This window comes from Oryzias latipes, chromosome 14, assembly GCF_002234675.1.
Source record: "Oryzias latipes chromosome 14, ASM223467v1".
Taxonomy (NCBI): Eukaryota; Metazoa; Chordata; class Actinopteri; order Beloniformes; family Adrianichthyidae; genus Oryzias; species Oryzias latipes.
Genome location: NC_019872.2, coordinates 26,598,982 through 26,613,544, shown reverse-complemented (window position 1 = coordinate 26,613,544; position 14,563 = coordinate 26,598,982). Strand labels below are relative to the sequence as shown.

The 14,563-nt window shown below is 38.5% G+C and overlaps 1 long non-coding RNA gene across 2 annotated transcripts; it reads left to right on the top strand.

Moving 5' to 3' along the window:
* Positions 1 to 5,389: 5,389 nt before the first annotated feature.
* LOC105355687 lies at positions 5,390 to 9,339 on the top strand. 2 transcript variants are annotated; one of them, XR_910034.3, is made up of 5 exons: positions 5,390 to 5,507; positions 6,091 to 6,310; positions 6,595 to 6,696; positions 7,129 to 7,395; positions 8,133 to 9,339. It is a non-coding gene; the product is annotated as an uncharacterized LOC105355687 (long non-coding RNA). The 2 variants fall into 2 exon arrangements; XR_910035.3 differs by lacking the exon at positions 5,390 to 5,507 and adding an exon at positions 5,508 to 5,974.
* Positions 9,340 to 14,563: the final 5,224 nt, after the last annotated feature.

Genomic DNA, 14,563 nt, shown 5'->3' with positions numbered 1-14,563 from the left:
ATACTTTTTCCCCTTTATCTGTCACACACCTAGGTGTACATTGAAATTTGTTCTCCGCATTTGACCCATCCCCATTATACTTTGTTGCCGTGTGCAGTGTACTCAACATTGATATGATAATTGCCATTTGTCAAATCGAAACCTGGTTTCCTGCGTAGTAATCTTTCACCTTACCAACCGAGCTACATTTTTGAGAGGTTTTTGTGCACCGTGTAGCAGTTGACCCATTCCCTGGAGGGAGCGGTGAGCCGCAGACTCAGGGTGCTACAGCTGGCTGGGGAGAGCGGGAATCGATCCGTCAACCCTTCGGTTGTTGGACGACCTGCTCTGCTGCCTGAGCTAAGCCTGAGCTAAACTGCCACCCTTCCTTTCTTCAGTAGTATTAAATGTAATGCAGTTTAACTAACCTTTACTTAATCAGAAGTCCAATCTCTTGACCCAGACAGTGGGACCGATCCAAACAGTGCATTAAAAGAACATCAGTACAATTCAAAGATCCAAATGGAGTTTTTAACATCTTCTTCTGGCCTTTTTCTAATGATGGAGGACATATATGAAAAAAAATTAACTCAACATTGTATTTCTGAGTATTTCTTTCTTCAAATAGTCGTGTATCAGGAGCAGACGAAAGAATCCTGGGCTGTAAGCTACTAGGAGACTGGTAAACAAACAGGTTGGGGGAAGTGAGGGCGGGCTTACTCTGTGATATCAGAGGTGAAATTCTAATGAACTCCTGCTGCTCTGCAGAAACGTGTCCTAGAAAACTACATAAGTATTTTTGATTTTGGCTAAAAACAACATCATCATAATTAAAATAACACTGGGAACACTTTTACAATAGATCAAAAGATGATCGGATTGGGACTTTAAAGACTATTTAACCCTTGTGCTATCCTAGGCACTTTAACATTGGGAGTTGGGTCATCTAGACCCACTAGACAGTGCTCTGAACCTTTTTTCTACACTGATCTGTGATCTTCACTGGTGTCCATGGATTACATGAAATCTTTCCACCTTTATCCACCTTTGTCATGGTAGGGAGAACACGTCAATGGAAGGGTGGGGTCATCTAAGATATCTAAGTTACAGATTTAATTGCCAATCCTTTCAGCAAAAGTTAAATTGACTTATTTGGACCAGATTTTCTAAATTTCCCAATCATTTTGAAATGATGCCAGCTTGCGGGTATAGCACTGAAATGCCCCTCTTCCAGCCTCTGTATTATCATTTGGTACAGCCAATAACAGCGACTGTTGGGAACGTAAAAAGTACTGTACAGCTTGGTTTAATGTATTCACACAGGCTTGGGGGGGGGGGCAAATTACTCCAATAAATAAACACACACCATTGAGTAAATCTGCAAGTCTCCAAAACTCACAGTCGTGTTTGCAATGCTTACAGTTTGCAATGAACTTCTGAGACGCATGATATGCTAGGTCTAGCACAGGGATCTACAACCTGAGGCCCTCTGGTTTAAGAAAAATAACACGTTTTTAGTTGTACTGTCCATTTAATGGCCAGTGCTCATCATTCCATGAGGTTCCTGACTATCCATATTTCTCCATCAATCCTTCGTAGATCACCAAAGCCATACTTAAACATTTTTGACAGGTTTTTGTGCATCGTGTACCATAGAAAATCAATTGAAGGTCAGTAAGCACAAGCAGAATTAACGCGCACCAGATTTTACAAAACGATAAGGATCACTTAATTACCTCTGATTTAATTTTAGTTAGTTAGATTTACAATTTAAGGGGAGCCAGTTTAGCTCGTGCTGGTTTGCGGCACCTTCCATCCGTGAAACCAGGATTACAATCCGGGCTGCTCCGGGTATCCGGCGTAAAACATTGCCAGGTTAACCATGCAGTCGCATGGAGGACTCATCCTCGCTGTGACGACCCCTAATGGGGAAAAGCCAAAAGTGAAAGAAGTTAGATTTACAATTTAAAAAACAACATTTTTTTTTTTATTTAATAACATCAAAACAACACATTAAATCAAAATACAAAATCATATTATAAGAGATAATAGACAAAAAGAAGCAGAAAGAAGAAAACTTTGTGAATCCTTTGGCTGTAAATGGTAAAATAAACTGTATTTACTCCTGCTGACATTCCACTACCTGCTTCTAATTTGCTGCTCTGAGATGATCTTTGTGACACAAGGTGTCTTTTATTTTCAAAGAAAGTCATGTTAGTAATAAACTATTTCATAATTAGAAAAAAGACTATTTATTCCTGTTGTTTATGCTTTACTTGTTCAAAAAAACTGTAGGTCATTTATATTTATTATATTAGTAACAATAACAAACCAGACCCCTGGGCAAGAAAATTTAACTTTTGTTGGGGAAAGTCATATAAATAAGATAATCTAAAACATGAAAACGTTTCGATGCTACAATTTTCTTTTTTGCATTAAAAAAGAAACCCGTTTGTAAAATAAAAACAATGCGCCTGATGACTCCAGAAAACTGGGAAAATCCTGTAGATGAAGAATATGAGAAGCTTCCAGGAGCTAAAAGAACCAACGTGGAGCAACGCAGCAGAATATTTACAGCTATAACGTCACTGTTTGGTGAACTTTCTACAAACACTGGATGGTTTTCTGTAGTTTCACAAAGGTCACAGGTTGGTTCCCACCCAAGTAAACAAAAATAAAAGACCAATTTTGAAATAAGTTAAAATAATTGTTATGAGATTTTGTCCGATTCTGTTTACATTTTGCCACCATGTACTCATAAAAAAACAAGATAAAATAAGGTTGTTAACATGACAATCCTTATCAGTTTTTTTCCACTCACTCCCATCCCGCTGCTCAGTTTCATGTTCAGAGAAGCAGGAGTGAATCATTTTAGATCCATATAATTTGGGCTGTAATTTCCGTTTGAGACACTTTTTTGATATTTTACACAATTTCACCTAAACTCATTACGGTTCCTTTTTCTGCCTCAAACATTTACATTTTAAGGTAAGAAATGGAATTAAAATAAAGTTATTTAACACGAGATATTTGCAGAAATGCTGCGATAAAAATCTGAAGTTGGGAAACGACTCCAAGCTGCACCACAAGCCTAGATGATGTCATTGGGATGTGGAAAAAGTGGCACGCAACCGTCCCTCCACCCTAAAGCCAAAGTCCTTAATGCTCAGCGTCTACCACTGTATGACTGACGGCCATGCGGTCCAAGCCCTGAAGAGCCAAAGGGCAGCCATAAAAATGAATTTTAGTTTTTGGAATACTGGAAATACCTGGGGGATCAACCGGGTACATTTTAAAGTAAAAAATGTAAAAATCAACCTGGATTTTACCTAGCTAGAAGGTGTAAGTCTTTCATTTGGAAAAAACAGTTTAAACTTAGCACTATTTATTATCTGTCGTTTTGATTATTATCAGGTGTTTTTATATAGCTATAGCAACAAACCAATTTTCTCATTATGGGATGTGGAGACAGTACGTACCAAAAAAAAGACAAACAACTGTCATAGTGATGCTCCTAAACTTCCTTAGTAAACCAACTTTACCAGCTAAATAACATGTTATGACCGTAATATGAGTTATGGTTTTACTGTGTTTTTTCTAAATACGTGTTCTACCAGTATGCACGTTTGTCACATTCTTTCATTCACCTACCAAATGAAAAACAATATTCCAGATATAAAACCAGCATGTAAGAGAGTTGAAGCAACTAATTTAAGACCTAAAACCATAACTTCCAGAAATTGAGTTATGAAAGTATAACAGTACTCAACAGTACTCATCAATGTGAAGTTTTAAAAGAACTTCTACAAACTTGTGGTTTTCTCTTATACCAACATTGAGTTTGTGTAGATTTATAACCGGTCGGTGGGTGGCGTGCTCTTACCCAAGGTGGAGGAATTTAAATATCTTGGGGTCTTGTTCACGAGTGAGGGAAAACCGGAGCGTGAGATTGACAGGCGGACTGGAGTAGCGTCCGCCGTTATGCTGTCGCTGTACCGGACTGTTGTGAAGAGAGAGCTGAGCCAGAAAGCAAAGCTCTCAATTTACCGGTCGATCTTCGTTCCAATACTCACCTATGATCATGAGCTCTGGGTCATGACCGAAAGAACGAGGTCCCGAATACAAGCGGCTGAAATGAGCTTCCTCCGTGGGGTGGCTGGACGCTCCCTTAAAGATAGGGTGAGAAGTCCGGTCACCCGCGGAGAGCTAGGAGTAACACCTGAGCTTCTCCTCCACATCCAAAAGAGCCAGTTGAGGTGGCTCAGGCATCTTGTCCCGATGCCTCCTGGATGCCTCCCTGGGGAGGTGTTCCGGGGATGCCCTACTGGGCGGAGGCCCTGGGGAAGACCCCGGGGTAGAGACTTCGTTTCTCGGCTGGCCTGGGAACTTCTCGGGGTCCTCCCAGAGGAGCTGGAGGAAGTGGACGGGGAGAGGGAAGTCTGGGCATCTATGCTTAGACTGCTGCCCCCAAAACCCGGTCCCGGATAAGCAGAGGAAGATGCAGCAAGCTCCTTTCTCCGCTCCATTTTCCGATAAATCTACTTGTAGAAAACTAGGATCAATGTCCGCCTTTGTTTTCCTCGTCTGAGCTGGCATCTGGCTAAAACCGTAATGTTTGGTTGGGGGTGTGAGAGGCAGTAAGCTAGCAGGAGAGCGCATAAACACAGAGCTCTCAGCAAAGGGAAGGCCCACAAATCAGAGGCAAATTTCTAATGAACTCCTGCCACTCTGCAGAAAACGACACAGGTTTTCTATGACATAATAACATAATAATAATGGAAAGACCACTGGGAACATCCTTAAACCCTGTAACTGTGATTGTTAGACAGATGAGAACATGAGTGAGTAGAGTAGACTTAGGAAAAGAGCAAGCCAATCAGTCGTGTCAATCATCTGAAGCACAACAAGAAGAGTGTTTGTGGTCCATCATAACCTGATATTGGGATCTGTGTCAGTCAACAGTGTTGTCTATCAGTACATCTGACCGCAAAGCTTGTTGGTAAAAAAAAGGACCATCAGGGAAGATAAGCAGAGATTTTTGAAGGAATGCATCGGAGTGAAAAAAACAGAAACCCTCAAAACTCGCCTGAAGTATGCTTGACTCTATCTGTAAGTCAAATTCAAGAGTTCAAGAAATAAAGAAAATTTCAATCTATGTGGAATTATTCTATATAAAACACAAGTTTTACTTTTCTATCTGACCAAAAATTAAGAACTTTTTAAAAACTGTACCCATCACAAGAGAACCAGGAAAGATCTGTTCTGACAGTTACAGTTTTTCTTCTTTAATGACTGCAGTACTTGTGTTTGTTCTAGGTAGAATAGTTGTTAGTGTTCCAGATCATTTATGTCCCCCTGTGCTTTGGCGACTGCATAACTCCCAGCTACACTCGGCTGGACAGCTCATCAAGCTGAACAAACACAAGGAAGTTACCAGGATTTATCAGCCCGCCTTGCTTTCGGGACCACCAGTCCCGCTTCAGGGAGCAATGGGCGGGAAAGGTTGCAGACTCGATGAGGATCTTCAGGTAGGAACGTGCTGTTGACCGCTCTGCAGACGAGGGTCTGGGCTTTTCAATTTGATGCACTAGCTGCAGGAAGTCAATGCAGAGAAGCAACAAGTGGTGCGATGTCCTTTTATATTTTTTAATTAAAAATTCAGACAGATGGATCATCGGTAGAGGTTTGATTCTGCAGCCTGGAAGATCTCAGAAGTCGAGTTGGGTTGTGTAAATGAATCTGTTGTAGAGGGCAAATCTGGTTATTGAGAGATGTTTCCTGTGAGGTTAAGCTGGTTGTCAATGACCTCAATCTTAATTCTGGGGGAATTTGTGAAGATCAAATAAGATCCAAAGCTGATGACGAACCTGAATTATTTGCTGTGTTTAAAGTAAAAAAAAAATGGAAAATATTGCTTTAATTGAAACAAAAGCCAATTCATCACGTTCACTTTGACTGGATCGAGTCACAAGGCAATAGTGTGCCAGCTCTTTAGGTTTGTAGTTGAAACAAAGCCTTCAATCAATATCTGATGAACTGATGTTCAGACAATTTCTCTAAATCGATAAACGGTCTTTTTCTTTCATCCTCCTTTAACGTTCGCTAAACAAGGACGAAAGGTTGAACCAAACACTGAACGACAGTAAAGAAATGATCAACTCTTCAGATCGATCCCTGCATTTTTCGCAGCCGTGGTAACGTATTACACATGCAGACACAGATGGGAGGGAGGGCTGGAGATTGTGGGGAAGCTTGATAAGGAGGTCGTAAAATATAAATATCCCCTGGTCTTACCGAAAAGGAAGAGAGTTTGTCATCTGCATCTGCTCGGGTGAGTACCTGCTGCTCCTTCCAATGGTTTTTCTTTAAAACAATGTATGTTTAGTATTTAATGACAACTTTTTTTGTTGTTTTAACACAGCAAATAGCAATATCAGCTACTATTGTTTTTTTGTTTAATCATTTTCTGAATCTTAAAACAACTTTATAAACATTGGTGAAAATTATTTTCCATGAATTGACACGTTTTTCGTTTTATCTGTCAAGTTCGATAAACTTCTTTTTGTGTGTTTTTTTTGAGAACTTTCACAAATATTTGTGCTTTTGCATCAACAGCGGCAGTTTAAAACCGGAAACGATTCTGCACAGACGCATTTTTTTACCCTGCGACAATGCAAACTAATCTTCTCCTGGTGACACTTTGTCTCCTCGGTTCAGGTAAGAACTGTTGGTTTTTCTTGACGTGTTAAACAGACAAACTTTTCCCAGAGAAACTTCAGATCAGATTTTTACCCTTAAAATGATAGAGTTTAATCAAAACTGTATGAGAAAAAAAATCAAATACATTTTCAATGTAGCATTTAGTTTAGTGGGATTTTCTGGTGTTTGTAGTATTTTTCTAAAGCGAGTTGGTGTGATTTGGGTGTGTTATCACTTTGGGATGTGAGGTCACAATTGATCGGGTCATAAATTGAAATGTCTAAACTTTTCTGAAGTACGAATTTGTTGAACCAAAAATGATGTTATTTAGAAAAAAGGAGAATAAATTCACAATGAATACAAATACTAAATACAAAGTGCTAATTTCCCATCAAATAAGGAGGGTCTTTTGTGATTTTTCTTTCAACCTGGGTAACTTCTACTTTACAGTAATCCTCTGTGGAGGACAGAGTACCACAGATGCTACTATTACAATAACCCCAATGACAACCGCAACAGACAGCAATAGTCCAAGTCAGTCAACTCCAACTGCTGACTCCAACCCAACCTTAAGCACCAAGCCCCTCCCAACCTCCACCTCCGAGTCCATCACAGTTACAACAGATGAAGGAGCTACACCTGAACCCTCATCGGGGCTCTCAGCAGGAGCGATAGCCGGCATCGTCATTGGTTCTATTGCCGGGGTGGCTCTACTCGGTGAGTACAACAGACAAACAGACTTTATGTAAGGCCGGAGTATCACCAGTTATTCATTAACAGGGATGTAGTAGAGATTTGAGGAAGGTTGGAGCACAAACGAAAGGCAGGGGGAAAGTTTCCAGACTCTTGGAGAAAGTCAGTGTAGGTCTCTATGTAAAGAATTTAACAGGTAGAGGAACTTAGAAGACAAAGCCCTTAGGGCAGATACAGTTCAAACTTCATATAATCTAGGGTGGGAAAGGCGTTGCCGTCAAAAACAGAAACTGAACTGAGCACGAGTGACTAACCAGAAATGTTTTATATGTTAAGGAACAACAGAGTAGACTAACGAGGTACACAAACTTTTTCTGAAAAAAACACACAAGATTTACAATAAGTCCGCCCACTTTATACTGCTCTAAACACGAGTCCACACACTTATCAATAAAAAAATAGGCCCCGATAATACAGATTTTGACTACAGATTAAATCAAAACAAGTCCCATCTCCTACATTGGCTCTGAATAGAAAGTGAAGTGATAAACCTGGCAAAGTTTTTGCAATCGGTTGCATGCGTTCAATTTGGGTCTAAGGGCTGACTTTTTAGGGAGTGACTGGGGAAATTACTCCGCTGTTCTTTGTAAAGCTGAAGATGACCAAACAACAACACATTTCTCACATTTTAAATCTCACCACAAACTGAGTTCAGATGGGAGTTTTATGTTTATACTAACAGCAGCTCTTGTGTGTTCCAGGTGGAGGTATCTTTGGTTTGCTGAAATACACCAAAAAGATTTAAAATCTCTACAGATAAGGACTCAATGTTTGGAGATACAGGAAACCTTCATTTTCCTGATGAAGTTAAGGGGACCAAAACAATCGTCATTTTGTCTGAAAGGCTCACATGTCATGGGCCCAGAGGAAGACAAAAAAATAAGGAAATTTCACAATAATCGTCTGACTGATAGTGAATCACAACATTTTTGATGGACAATTTCATTTATATTTTGATATTTTCATTGTTGACAGATGCTCTGCATGTAATTGCTTTGGTTTGACGTTTATTTAATGTGCCAAAAGAAAACCCTCTCAATGACAAAGGGCGCCTCCACGTGCTGGAATGAGAGGACGGAGTCTGGGTGCTGCTTTATTTGTAGTAAAAGTATTGACGTAATTTGAGAACTGGAGTGAGTTAGTGTGACGTCATCCATAGAAAATGACTTACTTCTGGCCCCGACCAAATATAGTCGCCGCAATGTTGGAGCCAGACTTCATCCGTCCGAGCTAACATTACTATGGCAACCACTCTCACCAATCAAGAGGGAGCTTGTTGACAGTCCACACCCCTACCACTTGAAAGCGGGCTAAACAAAATCTGTCAATCAAATGTTTTGGATGTTTGTTGTGGGTGCCAACAGGCTCCACATACTTTTATTCAGGCATCTGATTGGCCAGTTTAGAACTTGGATAACTTGCACTATAAAAAAAGAGGATTATCGAGAAGATGTTAAGAAAAAGGTATCACAGTTAGAATGACTATTCTGACCAATAGAATTTTTATATCACTATAGAAGTCTATGGGATTTTGGCTTCTTGGAGCCAGTGGGTACTTCCTGGATGGAACGCCAAGGGGGAGGGGTCACTCAGTCCAGTTCTCATATACAGTTAATGAGTAAAACATTACAAGCTAGATGTTGTCTCTACTTTCATCATAAAATGACTGGGACTGCAATTATTCTATTTAACTTCTCTTTTCTTGAAACACATAGGAAAGCTGTTTAAACAAAGTTCTTTACAAATCACTTAATATAGTTAATAAAGATGACATGTTATCCTGCTGTCGTATTTTTATGTCTTTACAACATTTATGGTTAAAGTTCGGTTGTATTTTATAGGATGAACTTCCTTGTACATAAAGATTGTTTGCTTGCAGATCCTTTTAACAACATAAAGAATAATGTCCTAAATTTGTTTCTAAATTGTCATATTTTAAACCATAAATAAGGAAAAACCACAATACTAATTGATTTACTTACTGTTTGCACATGTGAAAACTTCACATGTGCAAGTCATAATTATCTTGTTCTAATTGGAGGTTTTTCTATTGTTGACGAAGACTTCCTTTGTCTTTTTAATCCTCTTAATTTTATGGCCACAGGATGTTTCCTGATCGCAGGTAGATAAGAAAATATGTGACGTTTTGTTCATAAAGTGATGGCAGGACTTTATTTATTGGAGTAAACTGGAAGTTAATTCAAGTTACCTTTAGAGATTATCCCTTTAGGATTAAGACATAAAACAAACACTTCAATTTTTATCCCAAAGTAGAAAACTAAAAGTCGTCCATGCCTTTCTGCGTTTAACCCTAACCTTAACTTTAGCCTATTGTGTATTATTACACAAGCCTGTTTTGATAAATCCTTCATAAGTCGGTCTAAACATCTGAACAGTTTCAAACCAACTCTTGAAGGATACTTCCTAACAACAATGTTTGTTTGGCAGATCAAAATGCCCAAACTTCACGTTGTTGTTGTCATTCAGTCATTTACATGGTTGTTAACTTTCATATACAACAAATAAGACAACAGCTTTTTCGTTTTAACATCCAGAAAGCTCTTATTCTCCTTCCATCTAATCGGGTTTACACCCAGATGGGAACGGCGGACGTCTTTAACGTATCACACATCAAAATTCTTCAGAAGACAGCAGTCCTTGATGCTACACGCATGTTTAACCGGCTGTTTTTCAGAGTTGCACATCTGGAGAAAACTCATTTCATTGTAACGACAAACTGATGTTCAAGAAAAGAACTGCATTACCCACAAAGCCTCACTTTTAAATACCAGTTGGGTGGATGACCACACAAACGGCACACAGGGTTTGTCTCCTTCAACTCTACACTGATATAAATGTTCAAAACTATTTGACTTATTAAGGCTAAATGTTAGTAGCCATGTTCAGATGCCAGAGACATTACAGATCCTCATCAAAAATGGAAAAATCTATATTAAAATACAGAAAAGACAAATTCGGTCCTTATTGGTTCCATTACTGTCCTCAGGTTAATAATTAACGTGAATAGAGTCATTTATGGGATTAGTAAATGATTATTAGTAATAAACATCCTGGAGATGAGGTTAAGACAGTGTAACTAACATTACAAAATAAATACAGACGTTTTGTCTAACGTGAGTGAAATTAGGAAAACTGCTTGAATATCATAAAACCCTAGTCAAGACGTTTGATTTTCACTGATGCGCTCAGGCTAAAGTCCTGGCATTGGTCCCATTGGTTCAGCTTCACTGACCAAAGGCTCGTGGTGTCCAGGATGCACTTTCATGCGGACTTTAGCCCACATGGGGCTGTTGTAGTTTTATGGCATGGTCATTTGTCAGGGAAGTGTCAACACAAGGAAGGCATGGAAACTACCTCTAACACCTTGACCTGTGTGTTCAGGCCACATGACTTCCACAGGAGCAGGATGAACACTGAGCAGGTGTCAGTGTTGGAGGAGGAGAGGAAGGTGATGTGTCTTTCTTTTGTTCTCCTGCAGATTAAAAACTATTTTAATTGGGAGGGTTACGGTAGTTTTATATTTAAATTCTCGTCTTTGGTAAATAAAAGATCATCTTGATGATCTTGTTTAATAATCCCTGCAACAGAGAAACTTGTACTTATGCTTAACAGTAAAATTAAGAGCACCGAAAAGTTATCCAGTTTGATACGTCCACATCTGGAGTGTGCTTCAGTGATGGTGCTGTTTTAAGAAATGTGGGTGAAGCTGCCCCCATCACACCAAGCACCTAAAGCTTTAGTCACAACTGCCCTTCTACGGACTGTCTGCTGGTGAAAAATGAGCAAAACAGTGTGAGGCACGCAGAACATTTTAAGATGGTAGACAACTCGGTGAGCCTGTAGAGGGAAAATGCTCACGCACATTTTTTTTCTACGAGCATACTGTTAGCGACAGGTGGTAGTGAAGATTTCTACAACTCGTAAGGGTGAAGTAGGCGAGAGGCAGACGTGACGTACAGATTTCTCCTTTTTCAACCCTCCTAAAATAAGCAGACTGTGCAAGGAGCCCATTAATGCTGTTCACTTGATACATCCTTGCGTGCAGCCTGACTGTTAAAAATGAGGAAATTGGACAATCAGAGAGTAGTTTGAGTGGATGTCCTATAGGATGCCCGTGAATGCGTGCAGCATTCAGAGGCAGTCAGCAAGGGGCCAGTACTTGTGCTTTACTAACGATTAGAATGTGTGCATCAGCATACACTTGACCTGCTCTGATAGCCTTATCACTTTTCTTAGAAAACGAACAAACAGAAATGCAAGAAGGATTTAATCACAGCAAACGAGCTGTTTTGGGGTAAAACTGATGTGATGACCCATTTTCTGCTTGTAGCATAAAGTCCTGTTTACAGGATCCATCAGCATCATTTCACACTTGAGTTCATTTTTTCTCTCTCTAAAGGTCTAAGAAATGCAAGTCTGTAGATGTCTGAACTGTTCAGTTAAGCATTACAATTTTTAAAAACTGCTGCTTACTCTAAACGTGAAAAAGTTTAAACATTTTAGCCAGAAAACATGAAGCCTCCATAGACTATATAGAAAGCAAACAGACCCAAACACAGTCAAAGTGCACATCGCCCTCTAGTGGGGTGAAGAGTATGGGTTAAGAAATCTGTCAATAAGAAATATATTCAAAAAGACAAAGTATTAATTTGTGCACAACTTTGCCAAAAATTTTGAATACAACATTTAGTTTTACGTTTCTGTTTTGAATACAACTCTTGCTCGTCTTAAATGGGAAATTTCCCTATTAACAAACTGTCAAAAATACATTGCGGGGTCACAGATGTTTTTATCGAGTCACGAAACATCAATTCAACTTTGAGGTTCATTCATTAACCCTTGTGCTATCCCATGACCCCACCCTTACATTGATGTGTTTTCCCTACCATGACAAAGGTGGATGGAGAGGATAGATGACCCAACGTTAAAGTGCCTAGGATAGCACAAGGGTTAAACTACGATAGAACTACATTTTTTAGAATGTTACTGATCCCCTGACAGAAAATTATCTTGATACCATACACCGTTTCCTTATTGCCACTGCAGGTCTAGTGGCTCCGCCGCCTGCCTGTCCAGATGTACCTCGCCTTTGCTCAACGTTAGCCGGGACAGGCTTCTGCAGCACTGTGACCCCAAAAGGGGTTATAGTGGGTTCAGAAGACTCTGACCTGAAGTAGGCTAACTAGCAGCCGACCGTAGCAAAAATTAAAAAGAAAGAAAGAAAGAACAGCAGCTCAAGAAAAAGAAAAACAAAGAAAGTTGGGCATTTTGATCCTATAAACGTTTTTTGTTCTTTTCTTTTTTACTGCCGCAACAGTTGGTTGCCAGTTGGCCTACTTTAGGTATTTTTATTTGTTTATATCAACCAATTATAACAGACATGCTTTTTCTTTTTTTTAATTTACACTTAAGGAACGGTGTGGTACATCTGCTACTCCTTTTTGGACTGTTTTTCATTGCTTCTGGGTCTGAAACTATCTGCTGTTGCATTGTTTACACGATCGGCTGATGGTGCCTGCATGGCACCAACGTTACGCGGCCAGAGATCGCTGTAGTTCCATTTTCAACAGAGCTACAGCTATCAAGATAATCTGCCTTGTTATGGGATCAATAATATTCAATTTTTTTTATTTTAGTTTAGTTTAATAAATAAACGTTAATACGCATGCACAAATTTGAAGAATCTATGTTTGGATGTATACGCCTGTGAACCCTTAATTTATTTTTGACCGTTAGTTAACATTAAATTTCATATTCATGACAAAAATATTCGTATTCAAAACATAGACAAATCATATTTAAAACCGACATGTCAAGCATTAAACTATACCTATACAAAATATTAATTTGTGCACAACTTTGTCTTTATGAATATGTTTCTTATTAACATATTCCTCATCTTATATAAGAGACGATTGTTGTGTTTTTTTCAATTATTTACAATTTTATTAAAAACATGGAAAGTTCTTGAAAGTAGAACAGAAATTATTTAATTGTTGATTGATATAAAAAGAGATAACTTGAAGAAATAAGAAAGGCAAGAGCTTAGGCCCGGATTAGAGATAAATATAAATGTGGAAATTGACAGAATAGGTACACTTATATCAGTAAGTTATAATGTTGCCCTTATTTTATACATTACAAATAATGCTTTTAAATAATAATCTTTAGGATAAAAAAAAACCTCTTTTACAGGGTAGTCCTTGCCATTAAAGGAAAAAAGGAAGGAAGGAATGAGGGAGGGAGGGAGGATCTAATGGCAGGGATGCCCAGTTTAGTTTAGTTTACCTACTGAATTCTATGACTTTATCTTCTTTATGATTCATGTTTATTACACAACTACCGGTTTGAGGCTCATTGAGAAAACTATTGTTGTAATATTCGGCTACATTGTATATACTGTTTGTTCTTGTTTATACTGTTTGTTTGTTTGATTTTATTGTGTTACGATGTTTTTATCATTTTTTCCCCTTCCTTGCTGATGGCGATGCTTAAATCTCATTGTACTATCCACAATGACAATAAAGCAAATCTAATCTAATCCAATCCAATCTACATAAATAAAATTGAATTAAATAATAATGATCATAATAGATTTCGGTGAGCCTGGAGAGGTTAGTCATTGTTTTGGTTTGTAAATTTAAGTCAGGTATTAATAAAAGCATCAAATCTAAATGTTTTACAACAAACTGTAAAATTTTACAAATAATTCTGAAATTAATGTAAAAAAAAAACTATGATGGGAAACAAGAACTGGAGTCACATGATTCTCTGGCTCCTGTTAACAGGTTTGTTTTTTAGACTAATCCTCCTAATTATTTATTCACTTAATTTTTTTAAAATTGTTCCAAACAGACAAAAAGTGTTTTTTTAAAGCACAGCAGGACAACCATAGATATGAAATGGCATTTTACTAATAAACTAACGCTAATATTTGGTTAACTCATATTTTCCTGTTTTAAGCACGCATAATCATGAAACATTAAACAAAAGTAAAAGTCTTATGTTTGTGTACAGTTTATTTCTACTTTTCAAGGGTGAATTGTTCTACTTTGCCCCTCACTCAGCCCCAGATACACTAACATAATTTCTAGTTAGCTTACTTAAACTT